Below are 21,225 nucleotides of genomic sequence, written 5' to 3' on the forward strand. Positions count from 1 at the left end.
CAGTTATATAATGCCTTTCATGACCTCAGGTCATCCCAAAGTGCTTTACAGCCGATGAAGTATTTTGAAGTGTAGTGACTGTTGTAATGTAATAAACTACCAGTGCAATAATCTATCTCTAAATATCAGCTTTGGCTCAGTGAAAGCACTCTGAGTCAGAAAGTCATGGGTTCAAGCCCCACTCCAGAGACCTGAGCATATAATCTATACTGACACTTCAGTGCAATATTGAGGGAGTGCTGCACTGTCAGAAGTGCCATATTTTGAATGAGCCATTAAACCACGATCCTGACTATGCTCTCACATAGATATAATAAAAGACCCTACGGCCCTATTTGAAGAAGAGAAGGGTCATGATGTCTTACCCCTCAACCAACATCACTAAATCAGATTGTCTGGTCATCAGAGCACTGCTGTTGGTGTGTGCAAATTGACTTGTGATTCCCTTTATTATAATATAGTGACTACACTTCAAGGAAGTATTTATTTGGCAGTGAAGCACTTTGGGACATCCTGAGGTGGTTAAAGGCACTATATAGGTGCAAGATTTTTCTTTCTATTTGTGCATTCGTGTTACAGCATGAAAAACATGGTCAAAACAGCATTTAATGTCATTATTTTTGAGTGCATTAATATAAGATTTGATGTTTTACAGAGTGGCAAGTCTGCAATATCTGTTCTGCCATTGTGATCTATTGTTCTATTTCAGGAGGTGTATACATGGAGGGATAGTTGTGAAGTGGGTGTTAGTAAGGTCTTAATAGGCGTGACACAAAGCATGCAATGTTTTGTGCACAACAGGTAAGACATGTATGTATAATATTAAAATTTTCACTAACTTTAAGTAGCAATAATAAGAACTGAAAATAACACTCAAAGATGTATAATATGCATTGAAATTTCTTGGAATTGCTTATTGTAATTGAGGCAAATTGCTCAGTTGAAGGTTAATGGAGGAATTATCATTTTTCACATATAAATTAACACAGTGAACACAACAGGAAAAGATACACCAAATCCTGAAAAACATTCAAAACAGTTTAGTTTATTTACTTCTTTAAAAAAAATTCTCTTGAGAGGGACTGGGTAGCACAGTGAGTTAGCATAACAGTCCTTTCACCTGGGTTTGAATCCAACCCAAATTGATGGAATGAAAGACTCTTCTCTGTAAAAGCTGCAAGAGGCCTCAGTGAATTGAGCGTGAATAGTCCCAATCCATTTCTTAGCCCAAAGTCCTAAGCACAAATCTGACCACAAATTGGCAATCTCACTTAGGCCATGAGGGCAGCTGGTGTGGGAAACGGGAAGTATATCCTGCGGAGTTCTGAGGTTAGAATTAGGCACCTTGTTGGAATGGAGTACAAGGAGCTTTGCCATGCACCTAATGTGTGCCACACCTGATGTAATTCTCTGGTAGTGATCAATATTATCTTAGTGGATACTTCCACTGTCATCTTTTCCTTATTGCAAAAGCCAAACCAAAAGGAACTCTATCATATAGTAAGCACAGATACATGTACGGAATTTATCATAATAAATATTCGTGTATTTCCTATAGGTAAAAATCCTAGCATTTTCATTGCATGTCACTCTTACCAGTTTAGCTCATGGAACTAGAGAAGGTGCAATGTCAAATGACTCAGTAAATTTTGTCCTCAGATGTAATTTGTCTTTCCTGTTTGTTTTAGTAGTAAGAGTGGGACAAGTGGAGCACAATAATAATGTGTACTGTCTCTTTTTATCTTGTTTGTACTGCTTCATTTTGTTTGGTTCATGTGTGGCGTTAATTTGTTACATTTTCTGTTGGGGATTTAAGTGTAACCCTGATCAGTGAAAAATAGTTTGATAATTGATAGCATTTTTCATAGAGCATAAATATCACTTTGGGATGAAACCCTCCCATCAGAAGAGTAAAGATGAGAGCATTTGTACAAGCCCACACTGCCCGCTTGCATTTTATTCAAAATAGACTCTGATTGCCCAAAGGAAATTGTTAACAATAGTTACATTTAAATTTGTAGGTTGTGATAAATGAAACCAGAAATTAAAAGCTTCCATCTGGATTTCTAATAAACCACCACAAATTTCCAATAATGCAGGTGTATATTATTCCAATTGCCCATCCTCCACTCTCACAGAGCATCCCACGTACTCTGAAAATGGTCAATAATTTTGAACAACTTCACAACATAATCAAAATTGTTTCAATTGTGATTGCTCCCATATTGCTTTACAGTCTTCAGAAGTCACATTAAAAATATACATTCATACAATTAATCAGGGAGATGTGTCGTCTTTTGAAAGACACAATGATCCACTTCTAAAATAGCATGTAAAGACTCACCTGTCAATCTTCCATGCAATATGCTGTGCTCAGAAGTCTCACAGTGATTTTTGCTTCTTCCAACTCTTACCAGGATAATGTAGGGAGAAAACAATCAATGTTGAAGATGTCTGAGTCAGAAGGACAAGTAGTCTTAAAGAGGTGAGGTAAATTCTGCCCCACCCCCCTTGTGTTTTATGACAATCACATTTAACCCGTTAAATTCTTATCTTCTTTCCATGTGCCCAAAGGAAATGAGCAAAACAGACAACTCAATTTCAGTTCCTGAAAGATTCTCTTCAAAGACTCCAGACAGTTTATTTGATTCATAGAATCATAGAATGATACAGCACAGAAGGAGACCATTTGGCCCATAATGCCTGTGCCGGCTCTTTCAAAGAGCATCCAATTAGACCCATTCCCCTGCTCTTTCCCCATAGCCTTGCAAATATTTCCCCTTCAAGTATTTATCCAATTCCCTTTTGAAAGTTACTATCGAATCTGCTTCCAACATCCTTTCAGGCAATGCATTCCATAATTGGACACAATACTCCACCTGGGGCCTAACCAATGATTTATAAAGGTTTCGCATAACTTCCTTGCTTTTGTACCCTATGCCTCTAGTTATAAAGGCAAGGATCCTGTATGCGTTTTTTTTAACAACCTTCTCAGCTTGTCCTGCCACCTTCAAAGATTTGTGCACATACACGCCCAGGTCTCTCTGTTCCTGCATCCCTTTTAAATTTGTACCATTTAGTTTATATTGCCTCTCCTCATTCTTCCTTCCAAAATGCATCACACCACTGTGTTAAATTTCATCTGCCATGTGTCTGCCCATTTCACCAGTCTGTCTATGTCCCCTTGAAGTCTGTTACTATCCTCCTCACTGTTTACTACATTTCCAAGCTTTGTGTGATCTGTAAACTTTAAAATTATGTTATATAATCCCAATAATCGGGAACACCGACTCACATCCCAATAATCGGGAGCACCGACTCACATCCCAATAATCGGGAGCACCGACTCACACCCCAATAATCGGGAACACCGACTCACATCCCAATAATCGGGAGCACCGACTCACACCCCAATAATCGGGAGCACCGACTCACATCCCAATAATCGGGAGCACCGACTCACACCCCAATAATCGGGAGCACCGACTCACATCCCAATAATCGGGAGCACCGACTCACACCCCAATAATCAGGAGCACCGACTCACATCCCAATAATCAGGAGCACCGACTCACATCCCAATAATCGAGAGCACCGACTCACATCCCAATAATCGGGAGCACCGACTCACATCCCAATAATCGGGAGCACCGACTCACATCCCAATAATCGGGAGCACCGACTCACACCCCAATAATCGGGAGCACCGACTCACATCCCAATAATCGGGAGCACCGACTCACATCCCAATAATCGGGAGCACCGACTCACATCCCAATAATCGGGAGCACCGACTCACATCCCAATAATCGGGAGCACCGACTCACATCCCAATAATCGGGAGCACCGACTCACACCCCAATAATCGGGAGCACCGACTCACATCCCAATAATCGGGAGCACCGACTCACATCCCAATAATCGGGAGCACCGACTCACATCCCAATAATCGGGAGCACCGACTCACATCCCAATAATCTGGAGCACCGACTCACATCCCAATAATCGGGAGCACCGACTCACATCCCAATAATCGGGAGCACCGACTCACATCCCAATAATCGGGAGCACCGACTCACATCCCAATAATCAGTTCGTAAAAGATTGGCTGATAAATACCTTCAAAAAGGTGACCAGGGATTTGTGAATTTAAATAACGGTCTGCTAGTTCAATAGGCGCGGCCAATCAGGCACATTATTTGAATAAATCACACAGAATGCTTCTATTTGAATTCAATGGTTTGGCTCCTGCCCCAAACACTTATTTTTCAGGCTAACTGACAAATTATTGAAACAAAATATAACAAGATGTGCTGGAAAATTCTTCTGTGGCTGAAGCTGTATCTTTCTTTTGTCCCTTTTGTACCGTGGCAGAATTGGGGTATTTTTAAACCAAGCTGCCACACTAACTCCTAAAAGCACATTTACGTAGCCCAAGAAAAACAGGTTCTTGATCGAGCCACAGCTTTCAACTATAGCTCATTGAATAACCCATTTGGTCCCAATACTTATAAACAACATTTGTTAAATATGGCAGGGAGAATATCGGGACTCTGGCCAACTATGATATGCCATCTGGATATATTGCTTAGTTATTAATTGTATTTATTGGGTTTCTCCTCTCTTACACCATCAGGACAAATCTTTTGCTTAACAGCACATGCAAGTCAGTTTCAACCAGTGATCCCTTTCCTGCTTATGGAGCTTACACGTAACCTTTTCTGACATTTCTGTGGCCATACATCCACCATATAATATTATAATCCACTGAACAAATCTTTTAAAACCCAGACTCGTTCAAGGATCCAAAACAAAAAGCTCCATTCAATCCTATCAAAAGTTGGTTCAGCATTCAGAGAGACAACCAGCACTGAGCAATCAGCCTTCACATTAATACTTTTAAGATCAAGTACCCTATGGATGGCATTCAAGGCATGTTGATCTTATATAAAATGCACTCCACTTTACATGCTTTGACATGATTTTCTGTCATCCTGATGCAATGCCTTGGCTAAAACCTTGCAATCTACCCAGAATTGGCTTGAAATTCATGCAGTCCACAGGAGCTATTTTATGCACTTCATTTTTTTTTAAAGTCAGTATTGACACAAGGTTTGACCACACGGCGGAAGGATGAATTTCAATTGGAAAGGAATAAATTAAAGTATCTGCTGAAAAATGAAAACTAGAATCAATAGTCAAAGACTCTGTAGAGAACCCATCCAGGCAGAAAATCTGCTATCGACCAAATATTATAGAATCATAGAATCTTATAGCACAGAAGGAGTGCAGATCGGAACAGAGTGTTAAACTGCGAGTTTGGTGAGTGAGGGAGTAAATCTTAAAGGTTAATCTCTTATTTTTATAAATTCTAGTTTTGTGTGCTTGCAATTAACATTTAAATTTACTGTGTCAAGTTTTAAGTTTCTTCCAGGCTTGAGCAGGGCTAAGCAAGCTCTGTGCTGGAGAGCAGGCGAGAGTAATTAATTAATTAAGTGGTCTAATCTGGTTCTGTAACTGCCAGAGAGCTCACTTATTTAAATCTGGTGGAGCCCAGCACATGAGTGCAAAAGACAAGGCTGAAGCATTTGCAACTATCTTCAGCCAGAAGTGCCGAGTGGATGATCCATCTCGGCCTCCTCCTGAGGTCCCCAGCATCTCAGATGCCAGTCTTCAGCCCATTCAATTCACTCCACGTGATGTCAAGAAACGGCTGAAGACACTGGATACTGCAAAGGCTATGGGCCCTGACAACATTCCGGCAATAGTACTGAAGACTTGTGCTCCAGAACTAGCTGCGCCTCTAGCCAAGCTGTTCCAGTACAGCTACAAAACTGGCATCTACCCGGCAATGTGGAAAATTGCCCAAGTATGTCCTGTCTACAAAAAGCAGGACAAATCCAACCCGGCCAATTACCGTCCCATCAGTCTACTCTCAATCATCAGCAAAGTGATGGAAGGTGTCGTCGACAATGCTATCAAGCGGCACTTACTCAGCAATAACCTGCTAACTGACGCCCAGTTTGGGTTCTGCCAGGGCCACTCAGCTCCTGACCTCATTACAGCCTTGGTCCAAACATGGACAAAAGAGCTGAACTCAAGAGGTGAGGTGAGAGTGACTGCCCTTGACATCAAGGCAGCATTTGATCGAGTGTGGCATCAAGGAGCCCTAGCAAAACTGAAGTCAATGGGAATCAAGGGGAAAACTCTCCATTGGTTGGAATCATACCTAGCACAAAGGAAGTTGGCTGTGGTTGTTGGAGGTCATTCATCTCAATCACATGACATCACTGCAGGAGTTCCTCAGGGCAGTGTCCTAAGCCCAACCATCTTCAGCTGTTTCATCAATGACCTTCCCTCCATCATAAGGTCAGAAGTGGGGATGTTCGCTGATGATTGCACACTGTTCAGCAGCATTCGAGACTCGTCAGATACTGACGCAGTCCGTGTCCATATGCAGCAAGACCTGGACAACCTTCAGGCTTGGGCTGACAAGTGGCAAGTAACATTCGCACCACACAAGTGCCAGGCAATGACCATCTCCAACAAGCGAGACTCTAACCATCTCCCCTTGACATTCAATGGCATTACCATCGCTGAATCCCCCACTATCAACATCCTGGGAGTTACCATTGATCAGAAACTGAACTGGACCAGCCATATAAATACTGTGGCTACAAGAGCAGGCCAGAGGCTGGGAATTCTGCGGCGAGTGTCTCACCTCCTGACTCCCCAAAGCCTTTCCACCATCTACAAGGCACAAGTCAGGAGTGTGATGGAATACTCTCCACTTGCCTGGATGAGTGCAGCTCCAACAACACTCAAGAAGCTCGACACCATTCAGGATAAAGCAGCCCGCTTGATTGGCACTCCATCCACCACCTTCAACATTCACTCCCTCCACCACCGGCGCACTGTGGCTGCAGTGTGTACCATCTACAAGATGCACTGCAGCAACTCGCCAAAGTTCCTTCAACAGCACCTTCAAAACCCGCGACCACTACCACTTAGAAGGACAAGGGCAGCAGACGCATGGGAACATCACCACCTACAAGTTCCCCTCCAAGCCACACACCATCCTGACTTGGACCTGTATCGCCATTCCTTCACTGTCGCTGGGCCAAAATCCTGGAACTCCCTTCCTAACAGCATTGTGGGTGTACCTACACCATATGGACTGCAGCAGTTCAAGAAGGCAGCTCACCACCATCTTCTCAAGGGCAATTAGGGATGGGCACTAAATGCAGGCCTAGCCAGCGACGCCCACATCCCATCATTGGATAAAAAAAAAGTATAAATAAGGGAGGCTAGAGTGCAGATTGGAACAGAGTGCGTTGCGTTGCGTTGCGTTGCGTTGCGTTGCGTGCTGCCAGACAGAGTAAAAGGAATAGGAAGGTAGTGCAGAAGCCCCCTGGGTCCATCTCCCTCTCTGACAGATTTTCCATTTTGGATACTGATGAGTGGGAGAGCAATAGTGATAGGGGATTCTATTGTAAGGGGAACAGATAGATGTTTCTGTGGCTGCAGATGTGACTCCAGGATGGTATGTTGGCTCCCTGGTGCCAGGGTCAAGGATGTCACTGAATGGCTGCAGGGCATTCTGAAGGGGGAGGGCGAACAGTCAGAGGTTGTGGTGCACATTGATATCAATGACATGGGTAGAAAGAGGGATGAGGCCCTGCAACAAGAACTTAGGGAGCTAGGTAGCAGATTAAAAAACAGGACCTCAAAGGTTGTAATCTCTGGATTACTCCTGGTGCCACGTGCTAGTGAGTATAGGAATAGGAGGATAGAGCAGATGAATGTGTGACTAAAGAGTTGGTGCAGGAGGGAGGGCTTTAGTTTCCTGGATCACTGGGCCTGCTTCTGGGGAAGGTGGGACCTGTACAAGTCAGACGGGTTGCACCTGAACTGGAACGGGACCAACATCCTTGCGGGGAGGTTTGCTAGTACTGTTAGGGGGGTTTAAACTAACTTGACAGGGGAATGGGATATGGAGTGGAGCTATAGTAGGGGGTAATGCACAGCCAAATATAGAGGAAAAAACAAGTCAGCCTGGAAGGCAGAGCAAATATGTAATGGCACAAGGGAGTATGGCAAGGCTGGATGGCATTTATTTTAATGCAAGGAGTCAGGCAGATGAATTGAAGGTGTTGATGAACACATGGGAGTATGATATTGTTGCTATCACAGAGACATGGTTGAGGGAGGGGCAGGACTGGCAGCTCAATATTCCAGGGTATAGAATCTTCAGGCGAGACAGAGGGGAGTGTAAAAGAGGAGGGGGTGTTGCAATATTAATCAAGGAGTCAATTACTGCTGTAAGGAGGGCTGATATCTTGGCAGGTTCCTCTAATGAGTCCCTATGGGTAGAACTTAAAAACAAAAAGGGGGCAAGCACTTTGCTGGGAGTGTACTATAGGATCCCAAACAGTCAGGGGGAGATAGAGGAACAGATATGTAGGCAAATCTCAGAAGTGTAGAAATAATAGGGTAATAATAGTAGGGGAGTTCAACTTTCCCAATATTAACTGGGATAGTCGGTGTGAAAGGTTTAGAGGGTGTGGAATTCTTAAAGTGCATCCAGGAGAGCTTTTTGAGCCAGCATGTAGAAAGTCCTACAAGAGAGGGGGTGGTATTGGACCTAATTCTAGGGAATGTAGCTGGGCAAGTGGTAGAAGTGTTAGTAGGAGAGCATTTTGGTGACAGTGACCATAATTCGGTGAGATTTAAGTTAGTCATGGAAAAGGACAAAGATGGACCGGCAATAAAGGTTCTAAATTGGGGGAAGGCTGATTTTAATATGATTAGGCAGGATCTGGCCAAAGTGGACTGGGATCAGCTACTTGTAGGAAAACCCACAACAAAGCAGTGGGAGTCTTTCAGAAAGGAAATAGAGAGAGTACAACAGCAACATGTTTCTGTAAAGGTCAAGGGTGGGACCAACAAGTCCAGGGAACCCTGGGTGTCAAGGGATATACGAGAATGGATTAGGGAAAAAAGGGAGGCTTTTGACAGTTACAAAGGACTAAAAACAGCGGAAGCCCTAGAGGAGTATAGAAAGTGCAGGGGGGTACTTAAAAAAGAAATTAGGAGAGCGAAGAGGGGGCATGAAGTAACACTGGCGGGCAAAATAAAGGAAAATCCCAAGGTGTTTTATATGTATATTAAGGGCAAGAGGATAACCAGGGAAAGAGTAGGGCCCATTAGGGACCAAAGTGGCAATCTGTGTGTAGAGCCAGAAGATGTAGGTGGGGTTTTAAATGAATATTTTGCATCTGTGTTCACTATGGAGAAGGATGATGTAGGCATAGAAATCAGGCAGGAGGATTGTGATATACTTGAACAAATTAGTATTGAGAGGGAGGAGGTCATAGCAGTTTTAGTGGGCTTAAAAGTGGATAAACCCCCAGGCCCAGATGAGATGTATCCCAGGCTGCTGTGTGAGGCAAGGGAGGAGATTGCAGGGGCTCTGACACAAATTTTCAGAACCTCTCTGGCCACAGGGGAGGTGCCAGAGGACTGGAGAACAGCTAACGTAGTACCATTATTCAAGAAGGGTAGTAGGGATAAACCAGGGAATTACAGGCCAGTGAGCCTAACATCAGTGGTAGGGAAATTATTGGAAAAAATTCTAAAGGACAGAATTAGTCTCCATTTGGAGAGGCAAGGATTAATCAAGGATAGTCAGCATGGCTTTGTCAGGGGGAGATCTTGTCTGACTAATTTGATTGAATTTTTCGAGGGGGTGACTAGGTGTGTGGATGAGGGTAGTGCAGTTGATGTGGTCCACATGGACTTCAGTAAGGCTTTTGACAAAGTCCCGCATGGGAGACTGGTCAAGAAGGTAAGAGCCCATGGGATCCAGGGCAACTTGGCACATTGGATCCAAAATTGGCTTAGTGGCAGGAGGCAGAGGGTGATGGTCGAAGGTTGTTTTTGTGACTGGAAGCCTTTGTCCAGTGGTGCACCGCAGGGATCGGTGCTGGGTCCTTTGCTGTTTGTGGTCTACATTAATGATTTAGATATGAATGTAAGAGGTATGATCAGTAAGTTCGCAGATGACACGAAAATTGGTGGAGTGGTAAATAGCGAGGAGGGAAGCCTCAGGCTACAGGACGATATAGACGGGTTGGTCAGATGGGCAGAACAGTGGCAAATGGAAATTAACCCTGAAAAGTGTGAGGTGATGCATTTTGGGAGGACTAACAAGGCAAGGGAATACACAATGAATGGTAGGACCCTAGGAAGGACAGAGGATCAGAGGGGCCTTGGTGTGCATGTATATAGATCCCTGAAGGCAGCAGGACAGGTAGATAAGGTGGTTAAAAAGGCATATGGGATACTTGCCTTCATTAGCCGAGGCATAGAATATAAGAGCAGGGAGGTTATGATGGAACTGTACAAAACGCTAGTTAGGCCACAGGTGGAATACTGTGTGCAGTTCTGGTTGCCACACTATAGGAAGGATGCGATTGCATTGGAGAGGGTGCAGAGGAGATTCACCAGGATGTTACCTGGACTGCAGCGCTTCAGCTATGAAGAGAGACAGGACAGGCTGGGGTTGTTTTCCTTAGAGCAGAGTAGGCTGAGGGGGGAACCTCTTTGAGGTGTACAAAATTATGAGGGGCATAGATAGAGTAGATAGAAAGGAACTTTTCCCCTTAGTAGAGGGGTCAATAACCAGGGGGCATAGTTTCAAGGTAAGGGGCAGGAGGTTTAGAGGGGATTTGAGGAAAAACTTTTTCACCCAGAGAGTGGTTGAAATCTGGAACTCACTGTCTGAAAGGGTGGTAGAGGCAGGAACCCTCTCAACATTCAAGAAGCATTTAGATGAGCACTTGAAACGCCATAGCATACAAGGCTACGGACCAAGTGCTGGAAAATGGGATTAGAATAGACAGGGTTTGATGGCCGGTGCGGACACGATGGGCTGAAGGGCCTCTTTCTGTGCTGTATAACTCTATGACTCTATGAGGCCATTCGGCCCATCGTGCCTATGCCGGCTCTATGAAAGAGCTATCCAATTAGTTCCACTCCCCCTGTTTTTCCCCATAGCCCTGCAATTTTTTCCCCTTCAAGTATTTATCCAATTCCCTTTTGAAAGTTACTATTGAATTTGCTTCCACCGCCCTTTCAAGCAGTGCATTCCAGGTCATAACAACTTGCTGCGTAAAAATATTTGCTCCTCATCTACGCACTGATTCATTACTACACTAACAAATTTCATTAATTCACTTCAGCTTAGCTGCAGGAGTCGTTGATTAACCCTTTCCATCCCCCGTTCTGTTACATTCATGCCATGTTAACTGGAGCCTGATCACCTACAAGACTGGTGCGGTCACTCAGCACTGCTGTCAGATGGGGATGATTGTAAGGAACTTTGTTATAGATCCAAACCTGTTATATTATGCACTTACGTGGATAGACTAGAGAAGCTGGGGTTGTTCTCCTTAGAGCAGAGAAGGTTGAGAGGAGATTTGATAGAGGTGTTCAAAATCATGAGGGGTCTAGACAGAGTAGATAGAGAGAGAAACTGTTCCCATTGGCGGAAGGGTCGCGAACCAGAGGACACAGATTAAAGGTGATTAGCAGAAGAACCAAAGGCGACATGAGGAAAATCCTTTTTACGCAGCGAGTTGCACTGCCTGAAAGGGTGGTAGAGGCAGATTCAATCATGGCTTCCAAAAGGGAATTGGATAAGTACCTGAAGGAAAACAATTTGCAGGGCTACGGGGAAAGGGCGGGGGAGTGGGACTAGCTGAAGTGCTCTTGCAGAGAGCCGGCACGGGCTCAATGGGCCGAATAGCCTCCTTCTGTGCTGTAACCATTCTAATCACATGAATCACACACATGTTATAAATAGAAAGATTCTTTAAATGCCCAATATTAAATAGCTTCTTTCAATTCTATGAGTGAATCATTCGCCAACTTACTATTTTCCAGCAAGGCAGGAAGTATATTAATGTGAATAAACTCCTGTGTCTTAGGAGTTAATAGCTTCCCCTCAGAAGGGCATAATTATTGACGATCAATTACAAAATACATAGCTCTTTAAGTATAGAATTCTAAGGCATCCAACCATGTTCAATTCACTCCCATTGTAGAGAATTCCTGATCCAAGCACAACATAATCCTTTTCCAAGCATAAAATGTTCCCCCAGCTATCCGGTCTCTACTCCGCTGCACATTGAACAGTCAATGCATTGTCAAATTTTATCTAGACATGGCAGTATGTTCTAGAGCCCTAATCTATTCTGTGTAAAATATATTTTTTAAAGCAAGTATTTTCTGCTGTTTTTTGTTGTTGTTTGGATTGCTGAATAAATGGCAAAATAGCCAGCAGAAATCAGCTAGTTTCTGTGCAGTTACTGGAGACTGTGAGTCAACCACATTCCTAATCCAAATATAAAATTGCATAGCCGTATACTTATTCACTTATCAGGCTTCGACTACTAAATGATTTTAGCGCATTACTAATTCATATTGAAATCAGCAGAGAACTTTGGTAAATTCAGCAGCCTTTTAATTAATGACCTAGTGGATCTGTCATTATGTTGCTCCCAGATAAAAAAAATTAAAAGCCGTGACATAAATAAATAGTGTTCGTCTCACACAGCAGGTAGATGAATGGCAAAATAAATTTCTGTCCTTCACATACCAAAGTTACATCAATCAATTGTGGGTGTAATGTATTGTAGTTAAATAAATAGATAACAATGGCCCAGATATTCCGAACCCTACGGGTGGGTATGCACTGTGTACCCACCCGTAGGGACATCGGAAATGCTGGTTTCAGGCATGCACAGCGTATGTGCTGAAAACCGGCATTTCCGATCTGTCAAGAATGCTCTTGACAGATCCTCCGACTGCCCTGGAAAAGGACCTCTGCGGGCGGAGAGTTCCGCTTTTTGGAGACCCTTCGCCCGCAGAAAACCCTTACAATTCTTACGCCTGGTAAAAGTGTAAGGCCTGCTTTTACCAGGATAAGAGTTGAAAAAAGTTTTTTTTTTTAATTTCACTGATTTATCATTTAAAAATACTTTAAAAAAAGGTAAGTTTATTTTTAGCCCTGTAAAAAATAATTATTATATTTTCAAAAAATTAAATTTGTGTTTAAAATACATAATTTATTGTAATTTCAAGTCATTTTAAAAATGTGATTTAAAAAAAAATTATTTAAAGTATTACTATGTTTTTGGGGTGATCTCCATTCATATATTTGACAGGTCTTCCTGTCAAATGTATGAAGGGAGAATCCCTTCTGTGATTGGCTCCCCGTGGCCCAGGGATGCAGCGAACTACATGCTGGGATATGTGGGCCCTGCGCACTTCAAGTTTGGAGAGGCCCAGGAGCGGAAGCGTGTGCGTCCCGGGAGCCCTCAGGTAAGGGCGCAGATTTTTCCAGATCACAGTCCTCTGCCCGCAGGACGCCTGCGATCAGAAAATACGGGCCAATGTATTGCTCCCATGCCTCTGAGTCAGAAGGTTGTGGGGTCAAGCCTCACTTCAGAAATTTGAGCACATACTCTAGGCTGACACTCCAGTGCAGTACTGAGGGAGTGCTGCACTGTCGGAGGTGCCGTCTTTCAGGTGAGATGTTAAACTGAGACCCCCATCTACTCTCTCAGGTGGACATCAAAGTGGACATGGTATTGTTTTGAAGAAGAGCAGGGGAATTCTCCCTGGTGTCCTGGCCAACAGTTATTCTTTAACCAATATCACTAAAAGCAGATTTCCTGGTAATTTATCTCATTACTATTTGTGGGACCACGCTGTGTGCAGATTAGCTGCCATGTTTGCCTCATTACAACCGTGACTACACTTCAAAAGTACTTCATTGGCTGTAAAGCGCTTTGGGATGTCCAGTGGTTGTTACGTCTGTGTGTTATATTGCGAATTACTACACAGACCACAAGAGTAAACTTTAACAGGACTTTACTGGTTGAAGGTCAGGGCGGAACTGCCCAATAAATCCTTACACCGCACTTATATACCGGTGTGGTCACCACCAGTATTACAGTATACAGCAGCCAAGATAAAGTAGTGCAACCCTTAAAATAGTTCTCTTAAAGGTGGAACGTTACATACACTACAGTGGTCGTGAAAGGCGCTATAGAAATGCAAGTCTTTCTTTTTCACATCTCACTATTATTAAGCATACAATTCTGTGTGTCTCATTCACTTCATATACTCACATTATAATAATTAGAGATGAATAGATGAGCTTAAGAAACATAGAATGTAGGATTTATATTATTCATATATATTTGCATTTATTGGAATGTACATCCCTGCCATTCCCCATAGCTATTTCAATCTCCCAACTTCCCTTCACATACATACTGTACAGTGTTCAGTGGTAGCACGCCCATCTGTTAGATTGTGGGTGCAAGGATCATTCCAGGACTCGAGTATATAATCAAGGCTGACACTTCAGTGCCATACTGAGGGAGTGTTACATTGGGCTAGGTTTTCGGGGAGCCATCAGGCGGGGTTTCAGGCGTGTGGGGGGGGGGGGAAATCCCGAATTCGGGGGTCCCAACACCATCCCACCCAAAACCTCGCCCCGCGTAAGTTTCAGGGGCGGCGGGTACCCATCCCGCACTGGGACCTGCCGAAACCAGGCAGGAAGGGATTAGTGCCAATTAACTGCCTGTTAACAGGTAGTTAACAGGCAGTTTTTAGCCTAATCCCTATTTTGAGGGGTTTCATGTGGGTTTCCCGACGGCTCCAAACCATGCCAGGTTGGAGCGGCGGGCCGTCGGGTTGAAGGCGTTGGAGGGGTCGCGATGTCAGCACTCAGATGAGTGATGGGTGCATGAGTGCAAAGGTACTGCTGAGGGAGTTTGAGCAGCTAGGGGCCAAATTAAAAAGCAGAACCACAAGGGTAATAATCTCTGGATTATTACCTGAGCCACGAGCGAATTTGGCTAGGACAAATAAAATTAGAGAGTTAAATGCGTGGCTCAAAGACTGGTGTGGGAGAAATGGGTTTTGCTTCCTGGGACACTGGCACCAGTACTGGGGCAGGAGGGAGCTGTTCCGTTGGGATGGGCTTCACTTGGCCAGTGCTGGGACTAGAGTCCTGGCGGATCATATAACTAGGGCTGTAGAGACGGCTTTAAACTAACTAGTGGGGGGGAGGTTCCTAGAGAGCAAATAATAAAAATGACAACAGAGAAGGTCATAGACTTAGGTAGCAGTGGGGAAATTAAAAACCAGAGCGTGTCAGGAAGGGGCAGAAGGTATGGAGTAAAAGGTAAAGTAATAAAAAGGGCAAAAGCAGGAACTAAGTGTCACAAAACATCTTTGAAAGTTCTCTATCTGAATGCACGTAGCATTCGTAACAAAATAGACGAGTTAATGGCACAAATAACTACATATGGGTATGATCTTGTGGCCATTACAGAAACATGGCTGCAGGGTGACAATGCCTGGGAATTAAACATACCAGGTTATTTAACGATCAGGAAGGACAGGCAGGAAGGAAGGGGAGGTGGGGTGGCTATGTTAATAAAGGAAGGAATCACTGTAGTACAGAGAAATGATATTGGGTCAAAAGATCAGGATAATGAAACAGTTTGGGTGGAGGTAAGGAATAATAAGGGGAAAAAAACACTAGTGGGCGTAGTCTATAGGCCTCCGAACAGTGGCAACTCTGTTGGACGGAGTATCAATCAGGAAATAGTTGAGGCTTGTAACAAAGGAACATCTATAATTATGGGGGATTTTAACTATCATATTAATTGGACAAATCAAATTGGGCAGGGCTGCCTTGAGGATGAGTTCATTGAGTGTATTAGGGATGGGTTTCTTGAGCAGTATGTAACTGAACCGACCAGGGGGCAAGCAACCTTAGATCTGGTCCTGTGTAACGAGATGGGATTAATTAAAAATGTCCTAGTAAAGGATCCCCTTGGAATGAGTGACCATAACATGGTTGAATTCCATATTCAATTAGAGGGTGAGAAGGTTGGATCTCAAACAAGCGTGCTAAGCTTGAATAAAGGAGACTATGAAGGTATGAGAGCGGAATTGAGTAGAGTGGATTGGGAAAATAGATTAAAGGGTAAGACGATACATGATCAGTGGTGTACATTTAAGGAGTTATTTTACAACTTCCAAAAAATATATATTCCACTGAGAAGAAAAGGGTGTAAAAGAAAAGACAGCCATCCGTGGCTAAGTAAAGAAATTAAGGATAGTATTCGACTAAAAACAAGGGCATATAAGGTAGCCAAATCTAGTGGGAGGATAGAGGATTGGGAAAACTTTAAAAGACAGCAAAAAATAACTAAAAGATTGATTAAGAAAGGGAAGATAGATTATGAAAGTAAATTAGCAAAAAATATAAAAACAGATAGTAAGAGTTTTTATAGTTATATAAAAAGAAAAAGGGTGGCTAAAGTAAATGTTGGTCCCTTAGAGGATGAGACCGGGAAATTAATGGTGGGAAATATGGAGATGGCAAAAACACTGAATGAATATTTTGTATCAGTCTTTACAGTAGAGGACACTAAGAATATCCCAACACTGGACAAACAGGGGGCTAAAGGGGGGGAGGAGCTAAACACGATCAAAATCACTAAGGAAGTGGTACTCGGTAAAATAATGGGACTCAAGGCGGATAAATCACCTGGACCTGATGGCTTACATCCTAGGGTCTTGAGGGAAGTGGCGGTAGGGATTGTGGATGCATTGGTAATAATTTTCCAAAACTCCCTGGACTCAGCAAAGGTCCCGGCAGACTGGAAAACTGCTAATGTAACACCCTTATTTAAAAAGGGCAGTAGACAGAAGGCTGGAAACTATAGACCGGTTAGCCTAACGTATGTGGTAGGTAAAATTTTGGAGTCCATTATTAAGGAGACAGTAACAGGACATTTGGATAATCATAATTTAATAGGACAAAGTCAGCATGGTTTTATGAAGGGGAAGTCATGTTTGACAAGTTTGCTGGAGTTCTTTGAGGAAGTAACATATAGGGTGGATAAAGGGGAACCAGTGGACGTAGTGTATTTAGACTTCCAAAAGGCATTTGACAAGGTGCCACACAAAAGATTATTGCTTAAGATAAAAAATCACGGGATTGGGGGTAATATTCTGGTATGGATAGAGGATTGGCTATCTAACAGAAGGCAGAGAGTTGGGATAAATGGTTCATTCTCAGACTGGCAATCAGTAACTAGTGGTGTTCCGCAGGGGTCAGTGTTGGGTCCCCAACTCTTTACAATCTATATTAACGATTTGGAGGAGGGGACCGAGTGTAACATATCAAAGTTTGCAGATGATACTAAAATGGGAGGGAAAGTAGTGAGTGAGGAGGACATAAAAAACCTGCAAGGGGACATCGACAGGCTAAGTAAGTGGGCAGAGATTTGGCAGATGGAATACAATACTGGAAAGTGTGAGTTTATGCACTTTGGCAGGAAAAATCGTAGAGCAAGTTATTATCTTAATGGCAAGAAACTGGAAAGTACTGAAGTACAAAGGGATCTAGGAGTCCTGGTGCACGAAACTCAAAAAGTTAGTATGCAGGTGCAGCAAGTGATTAAGAAGGCCAATGGAATGTTGGCTTTCATTGCTAGGGGGATAGAATATAAAAATAGGGAGGTATTGCTTCAGTTGTACAAGGTATTGGTGAGACCGCACCTGGAATACTGCATACAGTTTTGGTGTCCATACTTAAGAAAGGACATACTTGCTCTCGAGTCAGTACAAAGAAGGTTCACTCGGTTAATCCCGGGGATGAGGGGATGGACGTATGAGAAGAGGTTGAGTAGATTGGGACTCTACTCATTGGAGTTCAGAAGAATGAGAGGCGATCTTATTGAAACATATAAGATTGTGAAGGGGTTGGATCGGGTGGATGCGGGGAAGATGTTCCCGATGATGGGTGAAACTAGAACTAGGGGGCATAGTCTTAGAATAAGGGGCTGCTCTTTCAAAACTGAGATGAGGAGGAAATACTTCACTCAGAGGGTGGTAGGTCCATGGAATATGCTGCCCCAAAAAGCTGTAGAAGCTACATCATTACATAAATTTAAAACAGAAATAGACAGTTTCCGAGAAGTAAAGGGAATTAAGGGTTACGGGGAGCGGGCAGGAATTTGGACATGAGTCTAGGTTCGGATCGGTCATGGCCCTGTGGGTAGCGGAGCGGGCCCAGGGGCCGTGTAGCCTGATCCTGCTCTTATTTCATGTGTCTAATTCTGTTAGATTCAGGAGATGGTTCTGTGATAGTGGATCGGCGGTTAGGATCAGATCAGCCATGATCTTATTGAATGGCGGAGCAGGCTCGAGGGGCCGATTGGCCTACTCCTGCTCCTATTTCTTATGTTCTTATGTAAGTGTGTTTGATGTGTCTAAAGTGTGTAAAGAACTTTTACTTACCTGTATTTACCTTAACAGCCTTTCTTCCTGTAGCCGAGAGCCCATCAGTCAGCCGGAACTTAAAGCTGAACAGCTGCGATCTGTCAAAAGTGACAGCCGTCAGCTTTGAGTGCTGGTGACAGTTCTAACTGAGTCTGTGCAGAATGACTCATGTTAGAAATCAGAGTGTAAGTGTTTGACAGCTTCAAACAGCTGTAAAACACTGATATTTCATCTGTCAAAATCTCTTGACAGATGAAATTGCAGTCTGTGACGTCACCTGTTGCCGGGTGGTCCTTAATTGGCCTGCTGAGCCCGCTGGGCGGGCTCAACAAGGTCAATCAAGGGAAAATCGAGCAGATTGGCCGGACGTCGAAGTAGGCGGGTCAAAAACCCGAAAGGGGAAGTCCCGCCTTCTTCCCGACAGGATCGCCAAAATCTACCCCATTGTCTTTCGAATGAGACATTAAACTGAGGACCAGGGCATCTGTTCAGGTGGGCACCAAATATCCCGTGGCAATATTTGAAGAAAAGCAGGGGTCTTCTTACATGTGTCCTGGACAAGATGAATCCTGCAACCAACAACGCCAACACAGATTAACTGTCATTTATCTCATTGTTGTTAGTGGGACCTTGCTGTGAGCACACTGGCTGTTGCAATTGCCTAAAACACAAGAGACTACACTTGGCTGTGAAGCACTTTGGTACATCCTGAGGATGTGAAAGACGCTATATAAATGTGCATCTCTTTCTATCTTTTTTTCCCCTCACTTTACACAATTTGTCTTTACTTTTGCAGCCAGTTCTAATATTGTTACATTCAAAGCTACCCCTTTGAAGCAAAACACAGATTTTTTTGTCTCCTACTTACAGATCCAATTGGATAAAATTGCTGCTTCCTTTTCACAAGTGACTAATAATCAAATTAAATCAAATATGATGGGGAAGCTGTACCAAAGTCAGAGGCCTGGTATGCTGTGGTATGTTCATTGTGGAGGATGCGGTGAAGGCATTGGAGCCAAATTATGATTTCTCATGAATTTTTTGTGAAACCTTTATTTTTAGAGGCATATAGTGGGCTGGATGAAGAATTAACATACCAGCGGTATTTTGAACATTTATTTTGGTGGCACACGACTGGGGAGAAAGGTTTCACATAATTTGATTGGTGAATAATGAGAGCATAACAAAAGTAGGAAAAAAGTTAGAAAGGTGAAAAAACACTGACTTAAACATTTTAATCCCTGGAGTATGTGTACAGCTTTGCCTTAGAGGCAGTGCAACAAAGGTTCAACAGTCTGATTTCTAGGATGGGGGGAATTGTCCTATGAGGAGAGATTGAGGAGACTAGGCCTATATTCCCCAGAATTTAGAAGAATGAGAGGTGATCTCATTGCAAAATATAAAATCCTGACAGGGCTTGACACGGTAGATGCAGGGAGGATGTTTCGCCCTGGCTGGGGAGTCTAGAACCAGGGGTCACAGTCTCAGAATAAGGGGTCGGCCATTTCGGACTGAGATGAGGAGAAATGTCTTCACACAAAGGGTTGTGAATCTTTGGAATTCTTTACCGCAGAGGGCTGTGGATGCTCAGTCATTGAGTATATTCAAGACAGAGATCAATAGATTTGAGGACGAAGGTCTGCCATGATCTTATTGAATGTTGGAGCAGGCTCAAAGGGCCAAATGGCCTCCTCCTGCTCCTCGTTCTTATGTTTTTAAGTACAACCAATGAATAAAAAGAAAACTGACCGTTGGTTTCACGGTCAGGTTACTATAAAGATGTGGAGTTATTTAATCAAATATGTGGGACAATTCCTCATAGCAAAGCATGTTCCCTCACCAATAAAACTGATGTACCACATGCTGCCTACAATTACAGCATGGGGAAGCATTAAAATAAACGTGAAACTAATTTATTAAATAAGCAATGACTTCACAAGCCGTCAAATGTACTTGCATTTGTTTCTTCAGTTTAGCGATTAGATAATCCTTACTAAATCTCATCATTATAAACAATTTGACATTGGCTTTTATCAAATTTCTTTGTGTGTCATTTGAAAGTCTGCCATGGGCAGAGAATGAATGTTCAGCATCAGCTTTGGTGACCAGCTGCCAAGTATAACACACAGCTAGTTGAAACAGTTTAGATGCCCTCAGACTCATTTGTAGTCTTGCTTCCAATTCTAATTTTAACATGGAACAGAAGTTTCCCATTTAGGGCTGAAACATATACTGGAACCAAAAGATGTTTAGGCCCATTACTTTTATAGTTACATAATGCTTTTAATGGTAGTTTTTTTGGAACTGGGTCGGGGCTGTCATTAAATTATGAAATGATCCTAACTTAGAGAAGGTGCGAATAGATGTTTGCTACTGAGATAGAGACAGATTAGAAAGGCTGCCATGTGACACTGGGGCATATTTTGGCGGGTTAACAGACAAGGACAGTCCAAGCTCCATTGGCTGCAGTCTTGGCTTAGCTCTCTCTATCTTGGTGGCTAGCAGGCTAACACTGTGGATGTATCTGCTCCACCACAATTTCTTTGCTGTATGTATTTGGTTTCCCTATCCTGAGTCACTGCGCACGTTATGACGTAGAAATTTAGAGTGCCTCGCAAGTCACTTTGACAAAGAACACAGGAGGTGAATTTCCTCGACGTTTTCGGCACATTAGCAGTGCTGGAATGGAGCAATAACTTTTTTTAGTGAGGAAATTCGGGTAGAAGTCAAAATTTAATTGCTTGCGCGCCTTTGAAATGCTCCCCCCCCCCCCCCCCCCGCCGAGTTTCCTCATTATTTCTGAGCGATTCTGCGATCCGCCTGCTCTGTCCCCGCAGGCATCATTTG

The sequence above is a fragment of the Somniosus microcephalus genome, chromosome 6 (assembly GCF_052327205.1).
Source record: "Somniosus microcephalus isolate GS21.2 chromosome 6, FLI_Smic_1.0, whole genome shotgun sequence".
Classification (NCBI taxonomy): domain Eukaryota; kingdom Metazoa; phylum Chordata; class Chondrichthyes; order Squaliformes; family Somniosidae; genus Somniosus; species Somniosus microcephalus.